We start from the raw sequence: 22,208 nt of genomic DNA, 5'->3' as shown, positions 1-22,208 counted from the left end.
CTTAGTCTATTCTGAAAGGTGAATTATTCTACATTAGTTTTTCATGGAACAAAGAGACACTGTTTGTTTCCATAGCAAAATCATAGTTTCTTTTCCAGTAATCAGTTTGCATATTTGTACTCATGACAATCTGTTTAAAAGCGTAAGAAATAAAGTGTGCTAGCCAAAATAAAAGTGAAGGCCAGTCAAACTACAAATAGACTCCAGAAGATACAGAGGAGAAGGTACAAGTTTTTAGGCTTTAAGTTTTAAACAGATTGTGGGATTGTTTGGTGGGGTTTTTCTAACTGATCAGTTATTTTCAGAGAGAGACCAAGAACTGTCTGAAATACAAATAGAATTGTTGATCTTATCCTCTGTGTGATTGTATTGTTTGAATTAGTACCACATTTCAGAACATGTAGCAAACCAACACAGGCATTTTACTTTCAAAGTTAATATTCCTCTGAGCAACTCCTCTTTCACCATAACTGTTGAATCTCTATTTCAAGGTTAATAAATTTTGAACATGATTATGAGCAAATAACAAAAGTTAAGGTCACTTAACCCTTCAAAACCTTAGAGAACCTGCTGTCAAGTACACAATCAGGTGACCATCACCAGCTTCTGAGAAGGAGCAACTGACAGCTCCAAAATGAGATTTGAGGTTACAGGTAGCCCAAGACAGATTATAACATGATTTAATCCAGTCACACAAAAGACAATTTTTGAATAGTGATGTCAGTTGACATTTGCTGTTTTACAAAATGAAAAGCCAAACAGGAAAAACCCCAGCATGAAAGGATCAGACTGCAGTAGCAGAGAACAAGCTCTGTGCTTACAGCTGAGGGTAATACAGGCAATCTGTTAAAGCTTTTGCAGCCAGCTGGCTTGCTTCAGGCTTGGTTTAAATTTACTGCAGGGCTGATTTAGTTCTGGTTTTGGGAGACCACCTGCCCTTTAGTTAGGAGACAAAGAACATATTTAAACTATCTGCTTAATCCTTTCTTTTGAATTGTATTGTAACATATCAAAGAGGGGACTGAGGTAAAGCTCCTGGTTTAGAGCATTAGAGTAATGGATTTTTATAAAACACATTACAGTACATCAAAATAAAAGCTTCAGAGAGCAGGAGAATGAGCTGGAGTCTCAGCCAGTTTGCTAACCTCCACTCACACAAGTTATAATCAATCTTCCCTTGAGGCTATTACAAGTACAATTACTCTTATAATTGCTACAGGGATGTATGTGACCAGCCCATGCGTGAACAAGCAAATGTAGATGGACACATCCAAGGTCAAGTAAGCAATAGTAATGATTTTATTAATTACTAAATTTTAAGAAGGGAGGGATTAGAGGATCACAGAACTAGAAGGAATCTCAAGAGATCTTCTCATCTATCCTGTTCCTCATAACAGCTCGTAGCTAAATCTAGGTTACTCCTAAAGACTATCTCCCTAACCTCTTCTCAAGGAAGTTCTGTCCTCCAGCTTCCAATGAGGGAGATATTGTGCTATCTATCCCAGCTGCCTCACTACTGAGGTCATCACAAGATGTTTTTCCATCCTGAATATTCCTTGTTACAGTTTACTTTGGTGGCTCTTTCCCATGCTATGTTTATGCAATTTGTTATTCCTCTCTCAAAAGCTTAATCCATATTCACTGTTACTTTGTAGTCCTGAGAATTAAGTGGCTGATGGATTTGAGCAAAAACATAAGAACTGTATCCACTTTCCTCAATGCTGAGAACTGCTACCATTTATGCAGGACTGACTGCCTACAAGTAGCATATGCCTCCCCCACGTTTCCATAGCTGTGCTTTACATTGGAAAAAACTCCTCTTTGATACTTCCAGCTGCAGAAGCAAGCAGGCAAACAAGACTCAGATGCATGAGTGAGGAAGTGGATAAGAGGAAATAATCACAGGCTGATTAGATAGCAGCAACACATTGAAAAGAGAAGAGGAAAAAGGTTCTGGGTTTTTTCTCCAAAAGATCCAAAGATGATAACATTAAAATTGCAAAAGATGATAGAAAAATATGATATTTTTCTGGAGAACATCCCATCATAATGCAGGGATTGCCTCCTTGTTTCATCACATGACAACCCAAATGATTCTATGATTCAGTGAAAATGTCAGTCTTTTCCTATGAATTGACATAAGCCTTTGCATGATTAATGTTCAGTTTCTTGTCAAGTGGGCAGGCAGGACAGGGACTGGGGGAAGTCAGTTCCTATATTTGTGGTGATTTCTGGTAACTTGAGTAGGAGGAGTAGAGCACGACCATTACCAGCCTGCTCAGAGGAGTCTGTTGGCAAACAGTTGTCACTTGTTGCATTGCACAACCAAAATCTTACTAGATAGTAAGATTTTCCAGAGTAGCAGCCTTGCAGCACAAGTTGCACTGATTTAATAATGGGTTTTTCCAATCTTGATCTCCAGGTACTCATACTTGCAAAATTTATTTAATGTGACACTAGAGATTTCTCTAACTCTTCGTATTTTATTGGGTTAAGAGAGACATAAAGGCAAAACATATATTCTGGGGAGACCTTTTTTCCTCTTTTCAATTCTTATAGGGAGCTTATAAGAAAGATGGGGCCAGGTGCCTGTAGCAATCAACAAGTTTTAAACTGGAAGAGGGGTGATTCAGAGTACATATAACAAGGAAATTTTTTTCAATGAAGGTGATGAAACACTGGAAGTGCTGTCCCAGAGAAATGGTAGATGATCCATCCTTGAAACAATCAAGGTCATGTTGGACAGGGGTCTGAGCAGCCTGAGATAGCTGAAAGATGTTGCTGATCATTGCAGGGAATTGGACATTTAAAAGTCCCTTCCACCCCAGACTGCTTTATGATGTTCCACTGTGGAAACAGACTTTATGTTAAACTAAATCATATTATCATAATTTTCTCCCAACTGATATAAATAAATCAGCTCAGAGACAAAACTTTGGTGGTTCCCAGATTTGTAAACAAAACAAGTCCTATGCTAATAAACCTTCTGTCTTCCAAAAACAAAACAGGGTCCCTGTATTCCAGTTACTCATTTCCTCTTACACGGATCCTTTATCACACTCTAGTTCCAAAAAGACCCACTCTCTATGCATTTATTTTATCATTTTTGGTGCAACATTGTGCCACAGGATGTTGCCTGTGACTACTGGCTCACCTCTGAGATCTTCTCATCCTGTTCCAGTTCTCTATGGTCATGCCAGACAAGATTTGATGACTTCTCTGGTTCATGAGCACCCTGCTTATTCAGGCTGACACCTGGATTTCTGGTTCAGTTTTCATTTGCTGTAATAAGATGTTAATCTGAGTTAATTTCAGGAAATTCTAAGTGAGAAGTATGATCACCTTTCTTCCTAGATAAAATAACAGTAGAAGTCAACTTTTTGAATCACTAAGAAATGACATACTCCGATGAAAAATTAAATTATGTACTCTCTTAACAAGAACCATTTAAATTCTGGTTTATGTGTGTGTGTGAATTAGCTTTTCAGCTCTTATTATGCTATCTTTATATGTATTCTAGCAGTAAGACTGTGTTGCAAGTGTTCTCTGACTGTCATAAGGGCTACTTCTCAGGTGCTTCATACCAGCCAAACTGCAAGGTTACTCAATTTCTGCAAAGCTTTTGGTGGACTAGCCCTATTTTTGAACCTGGGGCAGCAGGAGTATAAATACTCGAATACATTCCTACACCCCAGAAGGTGTTTTGTGTATTGTTGCAAATCAGCACGGTGTATAAGTAATCAGGCAGTCAGAGTATCATAAAGACTGTACTCCACAAATCTGATGATCTACAATTAATACAGGACTGTTTGACATCTCTTCTCTGCTGACTTGACCCTCTTTCTTATCGTCTGTCAGAAGGCTTTGGTTCAAAACATTGAAAACTCCAACATGTTTATTTTTCCAGACAATAATACTGAGGCAGGAACACTCAGAGGCCATGCTCAGTTTTCTAGTAGCAGAACATATTCTGTGGAAAAGCTGTGAACATATTATACTGCTGTAGCAATTGTTTGACAGGACCCTTTCAGAACAAAGGGGCTCTACAAATATCCTAGTCCTCAAGGATGTGTGTTACCTCTCTCAGCCCAGTTCTTGGTAAGAAATTGATAACAGGAAGAAGATACATGTAATGTAATTTCTTCACTCAGGAAAAATTGAAGTCTTCTTGGATGCTATTGTTAAAGTAAATTGAGAAGAGCAGAGATTAAATTTTCTATTAGTTTTGAGTAACTTTTGAGTAAAGCTGTTTATAGCCTATGTTTACTATTTTTTAACCTCTTAAAGAACGCAATATGCTTTCAAGGCTAGCAACCCTTTTTTTCCAGCACTGACCTGTTACAGATGACTCACATATCGGTCAGAAAAATCAGGGTTTTTTTCCCAAACTTTGTTTGTATACAACTTACCAGCAGCATCATCTATGCCCTCTATCACCCAAACCAGATTTCTGCTCTGAAACAGCTACCAGCTCCATTAAAAACCATTAGCTATTGTTGATATCTAGGCTGTCATTTCCTTAAGGAAGTATTATTTCTGAGCTCAAACACAACCACCTTTAGCACTAAGTCCTTCAGGCATGACTTTCTCTGTGGAGGTTCATCAATGAGAAACTCACTCACAGCAGGTAGTTCATTTTCCATTAAATAATCTCTATATGAAATGGCATCCTTTCCTTCCAGGTTTTTTAGATACCTTGAGAGATTGACTTAGCTGATTTGTCTATCTGTCAGCCAGACTATTTGTTCGCAAAAATATATTATAAAAGTATCATCCTTTAAAAAACCCCAGTAAAAAAACCAAGAAAACCGCCACCACAAAAAAACCTCCAAAAGAAAAAAAAACTGAAGAGAATCACTGCTCATATAAATCAGGTTCCTGATCATTCCCTACTGACATGAGCTTTGAGGCAGGACAGTGCTATAACAACATAAGTTTTGATGACTTTGAGCTACCCTGGGATTCCATCTTGCTAAATTTAATTAAGTGGATTAGTGACATATACCACAAAAATTAATTTATTTTCCAGAAAAATCACTTATGAAATGAGAGATTTTGTATTGCGACTATGTGAACAAGTTCCTAAATAAGTAGGAAAAGGAAGAAACTCAATATCATCACTGCAGAAGTAGGCAATAAAAAAGAGATGGTGGTGGTTGTGCAGAACATGACAGATTGCTCCATACAGACCAGTTAATCAGGCCTAGTCTGGCTGGCTTTGCAGAATGCTGTTTTGTGACCTCCACTGAAAATATGAGACCAAGTCACTTTTGTAGGGATCTGAGAGACTGAGGAGGTAACTCAGAACTCCATGACCCTATTGTATATTTATTAAATATAAATATAAATTAGTGTCATGGAGTTTTGAATAATTGTATATTTATATAAATATACAATTCCTATTGTAGATTTAACAGTCATTATACAACATAACTCACTGCTCTGAAGTCAATGATCTTACAAGAATTCTTGTTGAGCATGAAGCTGACAAGTCTCCATACCAGTTAAATTACTGGATATTTACATTTCTGCTTCAGTAACTGTGCCTAAAGCAGTTTACACTAAGTTTACACTAAGTTTAGACTAATAGGTGTAACAGAAAACAGATCCACTTTCAGAGACCCACAAGGTGACAGGTGCTAATAACTGTATCCAAGGGATCTTATTTTGTGCTTCTTGTTATGATATATAGTGAATTCCATTCTGCGCCACCTACTCCTGTGCCCCTTTCTTATGAGGTCAAATTTCAAAATAGATAGGATATCTACTTGTATTGCACACCAGTATTTCCAGGACTTTCATCTGCCCACGGTGTGAAAGTTCTGGCTTGCAAAACCAAACACACGCAGACTTTGCTTACTGATGATTTAGCTCCTGTATCCCAGAGCGAGCGATTGGGGAAAAAAGGAATTAATAAAAAAATAATGAAAGTCCAGGTGCTGAAATATGTTTATATTATCAGCTTTGCCTAATTAGTTCAATTTAAAAAGTGTCTATATATGAGACAGAGAGCAAGGGAATACCAAAGCAGTGTTTTATTAATTTTTTTTTTACTTACTCTCAGATTAAATCTTTGAAGCAGGGCTAAGTATCTAATTTTATTTAGCAGTACACTGGAAATTAAACCTTAAGGAAATTTCATGTAAAATGCAATTATAACTAGGTATTAAGAGGTCTCAGTAACCTTCAAAGAGAATAGCCATAGATTTTCTTAGTTAAATATTGTAAATAGTATTTAGAGATGGGAATGCATTACAGATTGCATAAAGCATAACAATGGAATCTGAATACTATGAGTAATTTTTAAACAAGCTCTCAGAAAACCTGATATTCTTCAGTAGAAATCTGTATGGTACACTGTTCATAGGTTTCAAAATAACATTTACATTTTATCTTAGAAAGTAGCAATGTATATTCCTTAAAACTCCACAAAATACAGTGCCTATTTTACTTTGCTTCCCTTCTTGTTATTAACAAGCTCCATATGTTTATGCATGATTACATTTTCGATGGCAAACAATACAAGTATTTTGCAGGCTCAAGAATACTGGAATTGATGAATTATGTTATTGTATTTTGGGACATGGCTGTCCCACAGGGAAAATAAAATATCTGAGAATCTTCCTGGCATCTTCCCAGCCTCCTGAGGGAAGTGGGAGAAGAATCACGTCTGGACAGTCCCACTGGGCATGTAGAGCTCTAAGTTAGAAATCCAGAAGGAGGTGGGGCAATCTCAGAACAGTTTTCTACTCACAGGCTTTGTGCATCTTGCTCCTGTCAAAGGCCTACAAGGATCCAGAAGACAGGCAGACAGGCAGAAGAGTGATCCAGAAGTGATCCAGAAGTCAGGCACAAGAGTGCTGTTTATCCTAAGTTCCCAGTTCAGGAAGATCTTTAGGGTTCTCTCAGCACAAATTCCAGTCTCACAGCTGGAACTCCATCAGCAGTGAACAAAACTAACACCTTGAGCAGATGCCACATGCCCTCTTCACAAAAGCTTCCAGTTCTGTGCAATTCCCTGAGTCCTACAACCTTCCTGTGCATAATGTATGGGTGGGACATCACTGGAGCCAGCTGTCCTACAGTAAGATCTAGGAACAAAGGACTGTCTTGGAGAGTGTGGATCTCTACTGGCAAGGCAGGCTATAGAAGTTTTCAGTGATGCCAACTTGTCTCATTAGCCATTTGGGCCACTAACTGGGTCTCTTTAATTGAGCATCATGCCTTCTATGAATAACAGGGAACCATTACAATCTGCATGTGCTTCTTATTGGCTCTCTGTAATTTATATAAAACTTTTACCTTGCAACTGGGATTGATTACATCAGGCTGCTCCAATTTGTAAGCTTCAGGGTTGATACAGAGCTCATGAATTAATTTATGCTACACGAATTATTTTCATACCCTTGATTCCCCATTAACTTTAATTAATTTACAAGGTTGATGGCCTTTCTCAGATCACATAAAATACAAAATATATTACATACACAATGCACATCACTCCTGAATTTTTTTTTCCAACATCAAGTCTCATACTTATTTTTAAAATTACTCCACCTATACTTATATGCATATAGCTTCTAAATACACAAGAAATGAAACCAGACTATCCAGTCTGTAACTAAACCTTATTTTAAATTTCCTACATGCTAGCATTTTTCATTTGTTCCTTCCAAACAAATGAAGGAAGGAACTCTCTCTTCCCCCTGCTAAGGAAGTTTAGGTAAACATATTTGGAATATTTAATCTATTTTAAAAAATTTGCTTTGCACCAAGAACACTGCTGTTATCAAGTTTGATCTTGTCACTTTAATTGCATGCTCCAGGGATGATGACTAACTTTCTGACACTGTATATGGAGCTATCAACATAAATTCAGAAAGCTTTTGTTTAGTCAGTGTTTTTTACTCTTTACATACAGAGGCCCAGAGATAGCTTCATGCTCAACAACCTCCTAAAGTTCATTTCAAGCACATATTTGGAGATGAACATTTAAAATTTTTTTTTTGCTCTTCTTCAAGAGTTCATGGGCCAGTATTGTATCATTTTTACTCAAGAGTGTTTTTAACTTACCACTGCTTTATAAGATTTTAGGGCACTACTTCAAGACTGAATCTCTGAAATAAAAATTTGGCCACAATTTTTAAAAAAAGATTTGTGTATGCTGAAGTTATGATTTTCTTGAATGACACTTTTGACTTTAGTACCTTTTTGGATGTTCCTTTCATCTTTGCGCAAATGTATGTCCTCACAACACACATATCCATTGTTATTCAACAACTCTCATAAGAGCACCTTTCTGGCCTTTTGCTGAACATGGAAAGAAGAAAAGTCACCGTGGTATGAGTCCCATTTCTTCCTTTCCTTTCAGTGGATCTGATTCAACCTTTGTCTAAGAGGCTCAGATTCACCTAGTATTTAAGAAAGGTGTTTGGGCTAGGCCTGCCCATTTCAAATTCACACTCTTCTTACTCTTCCCAATCATTGGTTAAAACAGGGCAAGAGGAGTTTAAAAGCAATACAAGGACTCCCTTTTCATAATTTACAACAAATATTTATTTTTCAACACAAAGATTTTGCTGTTTATTTAATTGCTTTTTCAATCTCCTGCCCTTGAATTTGTTTTAACTAGGAAAGATCACAGATCTCCTTCCCACTAAGTGCAACAATCTCAACGAGACATAGAAAAAATGTCAAGTTCAGCATTGCATTGTTTGAGAAGTAATATTTGGGTTATTCACCCTTTTGAGCAGCTTGCTCCTCTGTAGGAAAAGAGGCAACTCACAGAAAGACAAAATCTGTAAGAATGTAGACCATCATCTCCACTTCTGTTCCTCTCCTACCTCCATGACCATGACAGCAGTATACATAAGTAGCCCCCTAAATACTGTTTTATCCTTCAGCTCTGCAGCACCACAGGCTTTGTACTGACCTCTCAGTACAGTCTCTGCATCCACCTGGTTAGGCCTTTTTTGATTTTAGCTGGTGTTAGCTGTCGCACCAGCTGCCTGATGGCCACATGCCCACTGCCTTCCTGGGTTGGCTCCAGCCTGGGAGTGCTGAGGGCTGGGATTCCCCTTAGGGGACTCACTGCCCCTCTGGGGTAAGAGGTCTGGGGGAGGACTACATTTAATTTTCAGTGTTTAGTTTGGAAGAAGTAACAGGCTATGTATTACGATAGGGAAACATATAAACATAGCCAATTAAACATTAATTGGCCCAAAAATACATTCCTAGTTCTACCCTGGTTTGTGTACCTCTCTGCTCTGGACAATATTGTGAGTGTAACCATCTAGCACACTGTGGCTATGAGAGCAGTTCGTGTGTGCAGATATTCTAGAGATAAAAACAGAGGCTCAGAACTATTAGAAGTTGTCAGGCTCACCTGAGAAAGGACATCACCGAGAACTACCCATGTTGTACTCAGAGTTAGCAACTAAAACTTATCTTTAACCAGCAAATAATTAAAAAATACTGAATATTCCCAGTCATACATTGATTCTTGAGAAAGGCACCAGACAAAAACTTGAACAGAGGCAGAAGACCTGACTGGCTAGAATAAACACAACTTAAATATTACAAACTTATTACTTACCCCTTAGGCCCCAGAATTAAGGGACATCAAACAGAAAACTTACTTTGAGGTTGTAACAGTGTGAATTTCTTCCCCTCATGACTTTGAGAAAAAGCTGACAATTTTACCAGAGTACTAATGATGCAGAAATGTCTGTTTTCCTCCAAAGAACCTATGCCATGCTCCTGAAAATGGATTCGATACTCATCCTTCATTGCTTTGGATGCAATACCTGGGTATGTGCTGCCAGCCTGTTTTCTGTACAGATACGAGATTTTTGATAGCTCTGTTTTTATCACCAAGATAAGCAACGCCACAGTTCCATTTTTTTTTGTCATTGGAAACAGCTGTATTAGAATAAACTCTGTCATTATTACCTGTGTCTTTGAGGGGACTGTGACACAACTGGTAACAGAGAATCAATAAATGCAACATGATTTAACAGGAAATCCATTTTCTATTCTGTATTCAAGTTTCTTTTTGGTCTTTCAGGGAAGACAAATATCATGGATCAAATAAAGTGAGAAAGACAGAAATTGTTGACAAGAGTAATACTATTAGGAAATACAGTAATATATTATTAAGTAATCCATATTTTAATCTCTAGTCACCTAAAATGGGATTTTGGGCTATCACAAGCAGACCAGTCTAAAGTCAGGGAATTTTAACTGAAGAAATGACCAAAGGCAATTGCCAACCACCACTTTGCAATGTTCTTCTGAAGAGGACAAGCAGATGTAAGGCACATACATTTTGGACACAACCTGATAATTTCTGAGATAATTGGCTGATTTTGAAATTTCACTGCCAGACCCTCAACTGGTTTCATACTGTTTTGACTACTTGGTGTCTCATTGCTGGTAACTGTGTCTTCCTGAGCATATGTAGGCAGAAGCATTTTCTGGCATTTTGATTGCTTTGACCTCACAATTTGTGTGTGTGTGTATGTAATGCATGTATATGACATTATATGTCAGTGCCAGTGCAATATAAAGCAAAAAGAGAACTTTGAATAGAATGTAGAATTGCAGTAAGTGTATGTGGAAAAGCTAGAAAAGACAAATTTTTAAAGATTTCACTAAAAATCCCCAACACTCACATAACAAAAGTGATATTTTCCAATGGTGCCTGTGCATTTTTCCCAGTTTGCGCAACAGACTCTTTTATAGTCATTGTATTTTAACATATTTTAGTTTTATTTTGATTGTCTCAGGTCTCAAGGGATTGTATCTGAGATTCCCTTTCTTTGCATCACTTAGAGGGAACAAGAAGGAGTGTCTTACCCTGTAAGTCTGTTCACAATGGTCAGGAGAATAAATCCAACTGGCAACAGGGGCATCAGGGCAGTAGGTGCAGGGGTGCCAATATCACCTACTCGAACCAAAGGTTTCTTCCACTTGAGTCAGACACTTCTCTCCCCAGTGCCTGCCTGCCCCAGGCCACAGCCCTCAGAGGGGGAGGTAACTCTCTTTTGCAGAGGGAGTTGTTGCCCCCACCACCAAAGAGTGTGTCTCCAGCCTCCAGCAGCTTTCAGCTTCTTTAAGGACTGTGTTTGGACAGGGACACCATGTGCCTCTGATTCGACAAAGTTTCTGCATGTGTTAAGTAAAGTTCTTTATATTATTTTTGTTTTTAACCATTGCTTTCATGCACTTCAGTGTTGGCTGAATTATCTCACATTGTAATGTAGGCTCATTCCATAGGCTCAGTTCCTCACGTCCCATGTTCCATCTTTAAAAGAATGAGATCTAACTCTTCTATTCAGGCTAATCATATACATATATATATACTTATATATAGATATATAAATACAAACACACACACACACATATATACACACACATATATATATATATATATATATATGTGCAATACAATTTACTGAACTTCACATCTCTCTTGACCATTTAGGAAAATACATCATATTCCACAATTCATCAAAATGACTTCTTTTATGCTGATATGTTTGTCTTCACTTACAATCATCAATCAGTGCTCAGATTTAAGGAGCATATTGGAACTGATTTTCTCTGTTTGCTTGGGCAAGAGAAGGATTTTTCACCAGTTTAAGTGTGACTCAGTGTTTGATAAAGATTTTTATAGCTGAGGTTTCTGGCAGTATTAATTAGAGACAATTATAATGTGATAGACAGGTTTTGCCAGTCTAAAATTCTTAACAGAACTCCCTCTGTCTCTTAAAAACTAAATGGAGATTTTGATTGCATTTGTATGCCTGAATTGTTAAGCTCCTGAATGTTAGACTTCATGAATATAATAAGATATGTGAAAATTAAATAATCAGAACTTTACTTCAGCAAATAACCAGATGCCCATGTGTGTGTATTTAACATCAGGAATGAAACAATATTAAACACAGTAAATATTTTAGACTGTTCACCATGTCATTGTTGCTAACAATGGTTTTCAACAAAAGCTTAAAATTTTCTGGTCAGACTTTCTATTATTGATACTTAAGTAATTTTTCAATTATCGCAGTTGGTAATTTCATGTTTCTATTTGATTGGAGTTTGTGCTAAGCTATTAATTGGAAAAATAAGTATATTTTTAATGAAGTATTTTCTGTCATTATCTGCTCCAGTGGCTTCCTAGATCCAAACAAAGACACTTAATTAGTGTTTCATTTTCTCTCTGGTCCAATAAATATTTTAATCAAATACAAGGAACAAGAGCCAGCAAGAAAAAATTCAAAAATCAGCCAGCATACATTCTTAAAGTACCTCATTACTTTGGTTACTTTCTCCACACACAGCTTCTTCATGAAATCCTAGTGTGGCAGGGTTTTTTGAAGCAGATGTCAAGAGCTATTTTTTGTGTAAAATTGTTTTCTGGCCAACCCTATTACTAAATTACAGCTTCCAAAATTCATTTTCTTAAGATGAAGTAATTTTTAACACTGTCTAATCCCAATGTCAGCAAGAAGAAATATGAGCTAGTTATCCAGTGAATCTTAATATGCTTTTCTAGAAAATTCATTTTTTTCATATGCAAAGGCATGTTCTTTAAACATGTATGGCATCTACCAGGGCCACACAGTGACTGACACACAGAGTGCTATGTATGCTTCCTTCCTCTTCTAAATGAAATGACTACAAAAAACTCTTGGTAGACAGCATATGTAGACATAACATGAATTATTCTAAACCAGTTTTCTGTGAAAAACCAGTGGAACTCAGACGACCAAAAATGCACACATGCACTCTCCTTAATCTAGCATAAAATTATTATTATTATTAGGTATGTAATCTATTATTAATTCTTACATCTTTTAAACATGGCTCATCTGATAATTTTCTCCTTGAACTTTTTGCATACTGATCTTTTTTGCGATTTCTGGGGTTTCCAAATCATTCTGTGGAGCACAGACCTTGACTATTGTTCCTACTTCACCAGGTACAGTGTAGTACATTTCATCGTATTCCATGAATGCCATGGCCTAAAGCCTCAGTATGCATACACCAAAGCTGAAATAATTAGCCCTGAGCTTCTTCCATTCTTTTCAGTCTCCCAGGGCATATCTATTTCTCTACTTCTCTGATAACTACAGATGCAGGGAATAGGTAAGCTTTTGTATGACAGTTCTTTGTTAGTGAAAGGCACTCATTTAATCCATTATACTATTGATTTTAAATACATGAACCATTAATTCAGCTATAGAAACTGATGTCAGTACTGATTTTTCATGATCTCAAACCAAAAAGTACTGTTTTTCATAGCATTTATTCATTCTGGCATTAAGAAACAGGGGAATTTGCTCTTAGATCTTAAATAGCAGGCCTGACCAAAACAGTTGATCTAATTCTGTTCTTGGTCTATATTTCTGACACATTTTTTAAACTCCTTTCTTCAGTGACACTCGTCAAGTGAATGTATCCAGGAATATCAGATCCTTGGTTTCATGGTTTTAAAAGCTTATTGAGACATCAAATTCTTCATGTGAATACCTTCAAAAGTGCAACCTGTCCTACTGCTTGTTGTTATATTCTTGATGCACATCATGGTGAAAATCACAACTGCAAGCCAAAGGCTCTTCAGTGTAGAGAGAGAGAGAGCTGTTGTTCCCCTGGTAGCAGATAATTTTCTTGAAAATATTTTCTAGAGCTCATATAAAGTATTATCTCTTCTACCCTCATAACCTGCTCATCATGACAGTCCAGTGATGTCCATGATCCCCTTCATTCAGATCGCTCACTGAAACATCTCCTGGGAACATTCAACAAACACAGTGGAGAAGCAAGGCAGGAGCATGTGCAGTTTGGTTGAGGTACTGCAGACAGTATAGATATAGTGACAATTCCTACCTGAGTGAAGATGCAGGGAAGGCCCAAAAGGCATGATAATAATTCTGCCCCTTTAGAGTTAGGCTCTACTTAATCACTGGTGTTTCTCCCACCCCTTGGACTGCCTTTGCTTCTTGTACTTCCATGCCATATTTGACTAGAAATCTTTGATCCAAACCCTTGGCTGGGCTTTGCAGTACAGTTCTGCATCTTGGGTTTGGTGTGAATTGCAGAGACTTTCTATCCAGATTTCATGCCCTAGATTTGGGCCTAGTCATGCTTTTAATTTTTGAAAGCTGAATCTGCTCTATCATTTTTAGCAAAATACATCTCAGTGGGAAGCACATGTGAAAAACCTCCTTATACTCTCTATCACAAGCAGCAGGTGAGCACATTGTATCTGGATATTCAGCATTCACCACAGGTATACCTATATGCAGAGCTCTACAGGACTCACTGATTCTTTGCACTCTGTAATCCAGATGTAGATTTTACTTTGCATTTATCCTTCTCCCAAACATCTGCATGAATTATTCCAGACCTACATTCCCCATGAACTTGAACAAAGAAGGGGGAAATGCAGTTTTGCAGCTGAGCTCCTTGTTGCCAGTCTGCCATCAAGGATGGAAAACACTGACTACAAAACCCCATGCAGACCTGAGGGGCAGACTGCACACATAATGGGGCATTGTCTTGCATTTGTGGTTTTGCTCCAGAGGCTTTCTATGTTTCCCCTGAAGTAACACTGTTAATTTACTGCCTGTATTACTTCAAAGGCTAAGAATAAATCAGACCCTTCTAAATGGGTCTGCAATCTGAAATTCAGTATGAAAGAGCCACAGCTGAGAATTTTTACCCTTCACAAAGATAATTTCACTCCTCCTTTATCTGTCTGCTTCATTATATTTTGCAGACAAGTCCCTTTAAATAATACAAAGCCGCTGCTTGCAAACACACTCCCTTCCCCACATATAAGGGGCTTTGATCATCTTCCCTCAGTATTTTATCAGCTTGCCCCAATATTAAGAGCAGTACCCCCAAAGCCAACAGGTAGCTCTTTGAGAAGTACCTCTGAGTTGCAGAGGCAGCACTGGAGTGACATGGATGTCATCCCCACCGGGCCTCACTTCCTCACCTCAGTGAGTCAAGAATTCACCATGTAGTTCTGTAAATCTGTCATGCTATTTGCTACTCTTAAGTAGTCTTCTGAGGTATGTCTGGCAGGACTACAAAGAACAGTGAGATCTGAAGCCTGATTCATGATTTATTTGGTGGTAAGTTGAAAGAACTCCATACCTCTGAAACTAGGTTGGCTTCTTAACAAAACTTGTCATAACTGTGTCCCAACAGCAGCAGTTATGTCCTCTGAGAAAAAAATAAACAACAAAATGCCAACATATTTTTGGATGCCTTTATCGGTTCCTCTTTCCTCTTGCACTGTGTTTTTCCTGCTATTTTCCATGTAGTCACTAAAATGTCTAGGATGTTGCTTTAGGCAAGACAGACCATTCTTCACAGAGTTAGTTCCCCTCAGTGACTTCAGACCTTCCATGGATATTTCTTCACCACTTTAAGGGAAAGAGCAGTACTGGTTTCTATTAAAAATTCTAATATTCTCCTGCCATCATCTAAGCTCAGGAATTGAGGCCTGATGTATGGGAATGAGCCAATACTTTTATCCCACTATGGTTGCACCCCATGCAGTTCCACCCATCCCTATTCTTCTCTGAGTGCTGAAGATGTTGTCCTCGTTTCAGTACTTTATCCTCCAAGACTTGGTTGACTTCCTGCAGTAGACATAATCTGTTAAGAGGACATTACAGGAAAGTGAAATGCAGCACTGAGAAAGCTTAAGATATCTGGCTTTTGGGATGCTATAAAGAATGCCATGTCCTGACCATAAAAAAATCTTCTGTAGGCAATGAGAATTTGAGAGAAAAGAGATAAACAGGCAGAGGAACTATTTCTTAAGCCTTTTCTTTTAAATGTCTGCAATATTCAGCCCATTGCAGGATGATTTCTCTGGAAAAATTCAGAAGCTGTAGTAATGCAGTAATGAAATATTATTAATAATTGAAATATGGAGAGAAGCTGAGCACAGAAGATGTAGGCACAATCAGGTTTCCCAGTAAAAGAAACCTGGTGATTGACTTTTTTCACTGATATCCCTCCCATGATGTTCTTAGAAAGAATTTATTTGTTCCATTTACACAATGTCTATCACAGGGAACTGCTGTGCTAATAAATCCCTGCCTCTCAGAGAAGATAAGATATATCTGTCATACAAATAATACTTGAAGTGAGTTAAAGCAACAGGAGGTTAAAAAAGGAAATTAAGCCAAGGGAAAACTAAAAGCTCAAGAACAGCAAATCAGCATTGGAATTCTCATCATATGTCTGGGTAAAAATTGATAAAATGGAAAAGAGGCTGTGGATCTGGGATTTTCCTGTCAGATTTGCTACAAACAAGCTTTCAATATATCGCTACTGGCAAATATAGCAAATGATACTTTGTTTTGTTGTTAAAGCTGCTGTGTTGCAGTCAGTGCAATGATTATTTTAAGTTTCCTTTCAGTGCACAATGTTTTTAACTCTGTGGTATATGATTAATAGAGCAGGAATTGCATATCTGTTTATGTGTGTATGAAAGCAGGTGAGTCTGCTGTCAGGGTATGGTCTCTACCAAACCTAGGTTAAGTAACAAAAATTCTGTAGTCTCAATAGCAAAAGAGATACCAAATTAGCTTCTATGTTTGTCAGTGTTGTGTAATAGAAACAGACAGTTATTTAGTTCATCTGTCCTCAAAACAGAAATGGGATAAACATAATGCAATTCTCATCTTTCTCTGCCAAAATACCCTGGTACTTAAGTTTTCAGTTCCTGAGCGTCAGTTTACAGCACAAACCTTCAAGTGTTCCCATCTCAAGTTCCCCAAATTTGAACTTCCATACTGCTATTATACTAACACTCTTCTCCTAGAGTCACTTTCCTCCCAAGATTCACAGTCACAGAAGGGACCTTGTCAGGGATCTCTAGAGTTCAACTTGTCCAGCTTCCCATTCCAGCAAGGTCCCCCAGCAGGTTGTTCAGGACCATGTCCAGACAGCTTTTGAATATCATCAAATTTGGAAAGTTCACTATCTCTCTGGGCAACCTCTGCCAGTGCTTGATCATCTTCACAGTGAGAAAGTGTGTCCTGATGTTCAGAGGGAACCTCCTGTGCTTCAGTTAGCGCCCATTGTTTCTGGTCCTGCCACTGGGCATCACTGAAAAGAATCTGGCTCCATCTTCTTTGCACCCTTCCTCCAGGTATTTATATACATAATTAAATCCTCCCTGAGCAATCCTATATTTCTCAGCCTTTCCTTATGTAAGTAATACTCTTGTCATTTAATCATCTTCATCACTAGACTCTCTCCAATACCTCAGTCACTCTCTCAGGCTGGGGAGTCCAGAACTGAACACAGGACTTCAGGTGTGGCCTCAGCAGTGCTGAGGAGAGGAGAAGGATCAGCTTCCTTGACCTGCTGGCAACACTCTCCCTGCAGCCCAGGATACTGTTGGTCAATTTACCCCATGGGCACATTGCTGGCTTATATTCAACTTGCTGTTCACCAGACCCTCAGGTGCTTTCTTCCCAGCTCTTTTCTGTCTGGTGAGCCCACAGTATGTACTGGTGTATGCCCTTCTGACTACAGGGCTGCATCCTCTTCCTCACCACAGTTCCCACACTCATCCCATTATCTTGTCTCCCCCCCCTCAGCTTCTGGTCCTACACAGACTTTCCTCCTCCCCTTCACTCTCAGCCCCCATCCTCAGCCCACGTGTCTACTGTCTGCAGTTGCTGTGCAAACCTCTTTCTTTCTATTTTTAAATAGCTGACAATTCCTCTTTCCTCCCCCACCCCTGGACTCAGATTACTCTCCAGCATCCATTTGTCCATTCCACTCTCCATTCCTGACTTTCCCCACAGGAAAAACAAAAGCTGGATCCAGGCTGCAGCTATCAGAAATCTGCCTGAATGTATTCAGAGGAAAGAAAAAGACCAGCTGTCTGGGAGAAAAAAAAAAGAGGATGATTATGATAGCCTGTATTATACAAGCAGGCTTTTTTTTTTAACTTATAATTATTGTCATCAAGGAAGAATCTGTACAAAACTGACTGGAACTCTTTCAATTAGGAATGAATGCCAACACAAAGTCTGAAACACTCAGAGATTTAATATGATTTTATTGCTTTTGTCCTGTATCTATTCCTACAAATAATTATTAATGCACTTGGACAAAAGTGGGAAACACTGCAGTATTTTTAAGAGCTTTTCTCTTAGTCTGAAGCGAATCCTGTCAGTCTCTTGAGTAGGGCTAGCAGATGCGCTGTGTTAGCTGCCTCTTTGCCAAATGAGCAAACCTCTCATCCCTGCAATTCACTTCTTCTCCAGCAGTCTACCCAGGAATACTGCTTTTAACATGAAAGTAAAGCATTCATGAAGGAAAGTCAAACTCTTCTAAAGCTTAGTATTCTTCAGTTTCATTATGCACTCCAAAAAATACAGATACTTTTCATTCAGCTGGTACATTTCTTCCATTTCAGTTTAAGAACAGGATGATTTTCCAGACAAAAATAATCTCTCTTAAGCCAATTGGCTTAAGAAGTTTTAAATACAGAATTTAGAAAAAGTATGTTGCATATGGTTTTGATCAGAAAATAGTTTTTTCATCAAATTCTATTATAACATGCAATGGTGGGCACAAAACTGTCAAGGATAAAACAGCTAAGGAAATTGCCCAGAAAACCAGCAAATTTCACAGAGCAGTGCTGTCAGATCACAAGACTGTGAGTGAATTATAATATACAATGAAAGGGCTGTTACAGTCTCTCTCTTTTTGTGTTTTTCTTCCCTTGTGCAGGCCTAAGGAATGCAGAAGGCAATATGGAAAGCAGAGGAGAGAACAGGCAGGAATAGATATGATGACTTAGCAAATGTCTGCAGATTGAGTTCACAGCAAACCTTCAGAGCAGAGTGAGAAAGAGGCAGTGACAGGGAAAAGGTTGAGGGACGAGATACACTTATACTTGACAAATATATATGACTTAGGCTTGTGTGGTGACTGAAACAGAGCAAGTGGATAAAATCAACAGATGATATGCAGATGAAGAGAACTTGGGAAGACTTGACGGAATAGAGAAAATAATACAGAGGCTGGGGTCTGGCTGCAAAGACACAATTCCAGAAACAAGAGGCCAAACAGAAATTAGTATATGGAACTTTCCTCATGTAGTCACAGAAAAAAATTACTGACTTTTATAGGAGACTAAAGCTCCCTCATTAGATGAAAACACATTGAGTGTTTTTGCAGTTTTTCTTAATTTATACTTTTCTGTCCTTGTTTTTAGATTGTCATTGAAAATGTTTACAAAGTGTTCCTTTGTCTTCCATGTTTTCATGTCTTCTTTCTTCATGTAAACTCCACTGAAATGAGATCTTTCAACAATGAACTACTGTTGCTTATTTGACATGAAGAAAATAGTTATGGAAGCAGACTGGCTACAGTATTTGATTCATCCTAAATCAATAGGTAAATGAGATTATTTTAAAAATCATTTGATTTCTAGGTACTCCCATATCCTTCACATCTATTTAATTTTATATCATGGGTGCAGATTTTTATATCATGGGTGCAGCTTTCCAATATGAATGCCTGTCATCAATCTGGATGATGCTCTCCTTTTCCTGCACTCTATTTTTAAAATGGAAAGTGTTATGATTGGGAAGTAAACAATTCCAGTAATCATAGCCTCCTAAAATCTCACATCACAAAATCAGTGCCAGTGCCATCCACAAACATGTATAACCAGCACAATGACTGTATACATGGCCATTTTAAAATTTGAAGGTTTCTGTGTGTTTGGTGCTTATGAAAAGGAGCGCTGAAAGTGTTGGGCAGCTTCCATTTCTCTATAGAAGGGTTGCATGGCAGGAGATTGAGCACAGGAGCCTTAAGAGTGACTGACACATTCTTGGATGCTGATTTCCCGCTGTTCCCATCTTGCAGGCAAGATCACCTTCAAACTGAGGCTACAAAGACACAGGTCTATAATTTCCACCAGTATTGGACATGTGAGTCTCTTCATGGACATTCCCAGAGCTGCAGCCCTGCTGTGATGATCCAAGCCCCATGTTGTAACACAGCTGTCCAGAATGGCTCAGGAGCAACAGTAGCAGAACTCTGGAATACACAGCACCTCTTATGTATCTCCTTCCCCACCACAGTAGTGTGCTTTGCTAGTGGGATAGTGGTTGAGAATATATCCTGTGTACTTGATGCTTGGGGGGTTCCTATAACTAGATGCAGACTTCCATACGAGTTGATTTACAGTCTCAGTATAATTCTTTGGGCAAGGAAGGGACAAATCTTCAGCTCCTTGAAACTTTCTGTCCTCTGCCCTCTTGCCTTGTGAGGAGACATGCTGACTCCTTGGAGGGAGAAGTTCTGTGCTTGTACAGAAGTCATCCCAGAGGCAACTGATTAAAGATCACTGCTCCTTGTGGGTGGCATACAGCCCGGAAGCTGAAATGCAGGACTTAGTCTAAACACACCCACAGCTTTTAAAGGCTTTGAAACTAATCTGCTTTTTCCTCCTTAGAGAAGGGTTTAAAGGAAAGGTAATAAATTACAAAAAGATATAACAAATATATCTAATATAACAAATATATATAACATCATAACCTTTTTTAGGGTGATACTTTTCTTAGCACATCTGTTTTGATACCCAGGTTTGGGAGCAACACTCAGCACATCTCTTTGCTGCCCATTGCATTTTTTCACAATTACAGCGTTCTGCTGAAGAACTGCTGATGTATGTTTAATTTTTCTCACTAATTCACTTCTATGAGGACAAATTTGAAATATTAATTTAAATGTTAGGAGGTTAAAAAAAGAGTGAATTTGCAGTATCAATAAGCAAAATTGAAGGAAGCAGTCCCATAGCTTTTCATTCATCTTCTTCAACTCTGTCAGTCGTTATTCAAGATGTCTTACCTAGCAACTGAAAAAAACACTCACTTTAAGAGTATAAACAGTCAGGGATTCAAAAATATGAAATAATGTGTCATACTGAAGGGGATAAAAAAGTGGATTTATCTGGAAACCTAATGTTTTGAACTGTTTGACAAAATACTGAAGAAATATTTAAAACTGGGTCATGAAACTTGACACTTGAGTGCCAAATTGATTTAGCTTCTGTTTCTTTTGTTTCTTCTGTTTCATAGTTTTGGATCCTTTCTTGTTTCGTAAGAGATTTTTCTAATGCCTGTTCAGTGGTCTGTATTGCTGTGAACTGAGCTGGAACAGTCCCACTAGTTTGCTCATCATTTAATTTATGTGCACTGTGTGGTATGTCCTACTATAAAAACTCTATTTCTGTTCCAAGGCAAGAGGATCTCTCTTTGCTTTTTAGTGGCTGCCTTGCTCCAGATTGAGCAGAGGTCTCCAGAGAGGAGGAAACACAGCATCCCTCAGAGCTACTCACCACGCAAAGCACAGGGAGGCTCCCGGCTTTTTGGAAAGGGCAAGACCTTCAACACCACAGAGGTGTTGGGAGCCTGGAGAGAATGGAGAGATGAAGAGGGGTAAAGTGTCCTCTTTGCAGCATAAGACAGGCTCAGGCCAAGCTTAAGAGCAGCCTGCAAAGAAGAGGTGCTCTCAGAAATGAAGAATGCAGAAGTGGTTGTGCATGGTGTGCTCAACCCAGTAGGCTGCTGGGGAAGAGCTGGATGGCAAAACCCAGCAGGAAAGACATTCCCAGCTCATTGAGTGCCAGAGGAGGAGCTGGGTTCTGTGCCAGGCAACCAAGCAGAGCGGTGTTTAATATTTTTGTCCTCTAATGAAATCTGACTTAAAAGTTCAGAGGATTTTGACTTTTAGGTAACACCTTTATGGGAATGCTTCTTCCTCCAATCGATGCTCCATCATGGCTAATTTACTTTCTGCTCCTGGCATGCATGCTCATGAAACTGCATCTACATTTTCAAGAGTACCATAATAGGAACATTTACTTGTCAGGTGAACAAAGTCAAAGGATTCAATGGATGTGAAAACTGAGCATGTAAATTTAAATAAGGGCTGAAGAGGTTTGATACACTGCTGGCATTTTGTGCCTAGCCAGATGTAGCCATAAAGGGAATATTTGGGCAGAAGTACTATATTCACAATACAAAATTAAATCTGAATGCATTTGTCCTAAAAAATTAAATAGACTACTCTTATTTTCTTTGCCAGAAAATCATGAGGGACAATTCTGCCTCTGAGAAGCTGATCTCCCTGAATTGCAGGAA

This window comes from Molothrus aeneus, chromosome 1, assembly GCF_037042795.1.
Source record: "Molothrus aeneus isolate 106 chromosome 1, BPBGC_Maene_1.0, whole genome shotgun sequence".
In the NCBI taxonomy this organism is placed as follows: Eukaryota; Metazoa; Chordata; class Aves; order Passeriformes; family Icteridae; genus Molothrus; species Molothrus aeneus.
Note: the sequence above shows the minus strand (reverse complement) of the source record.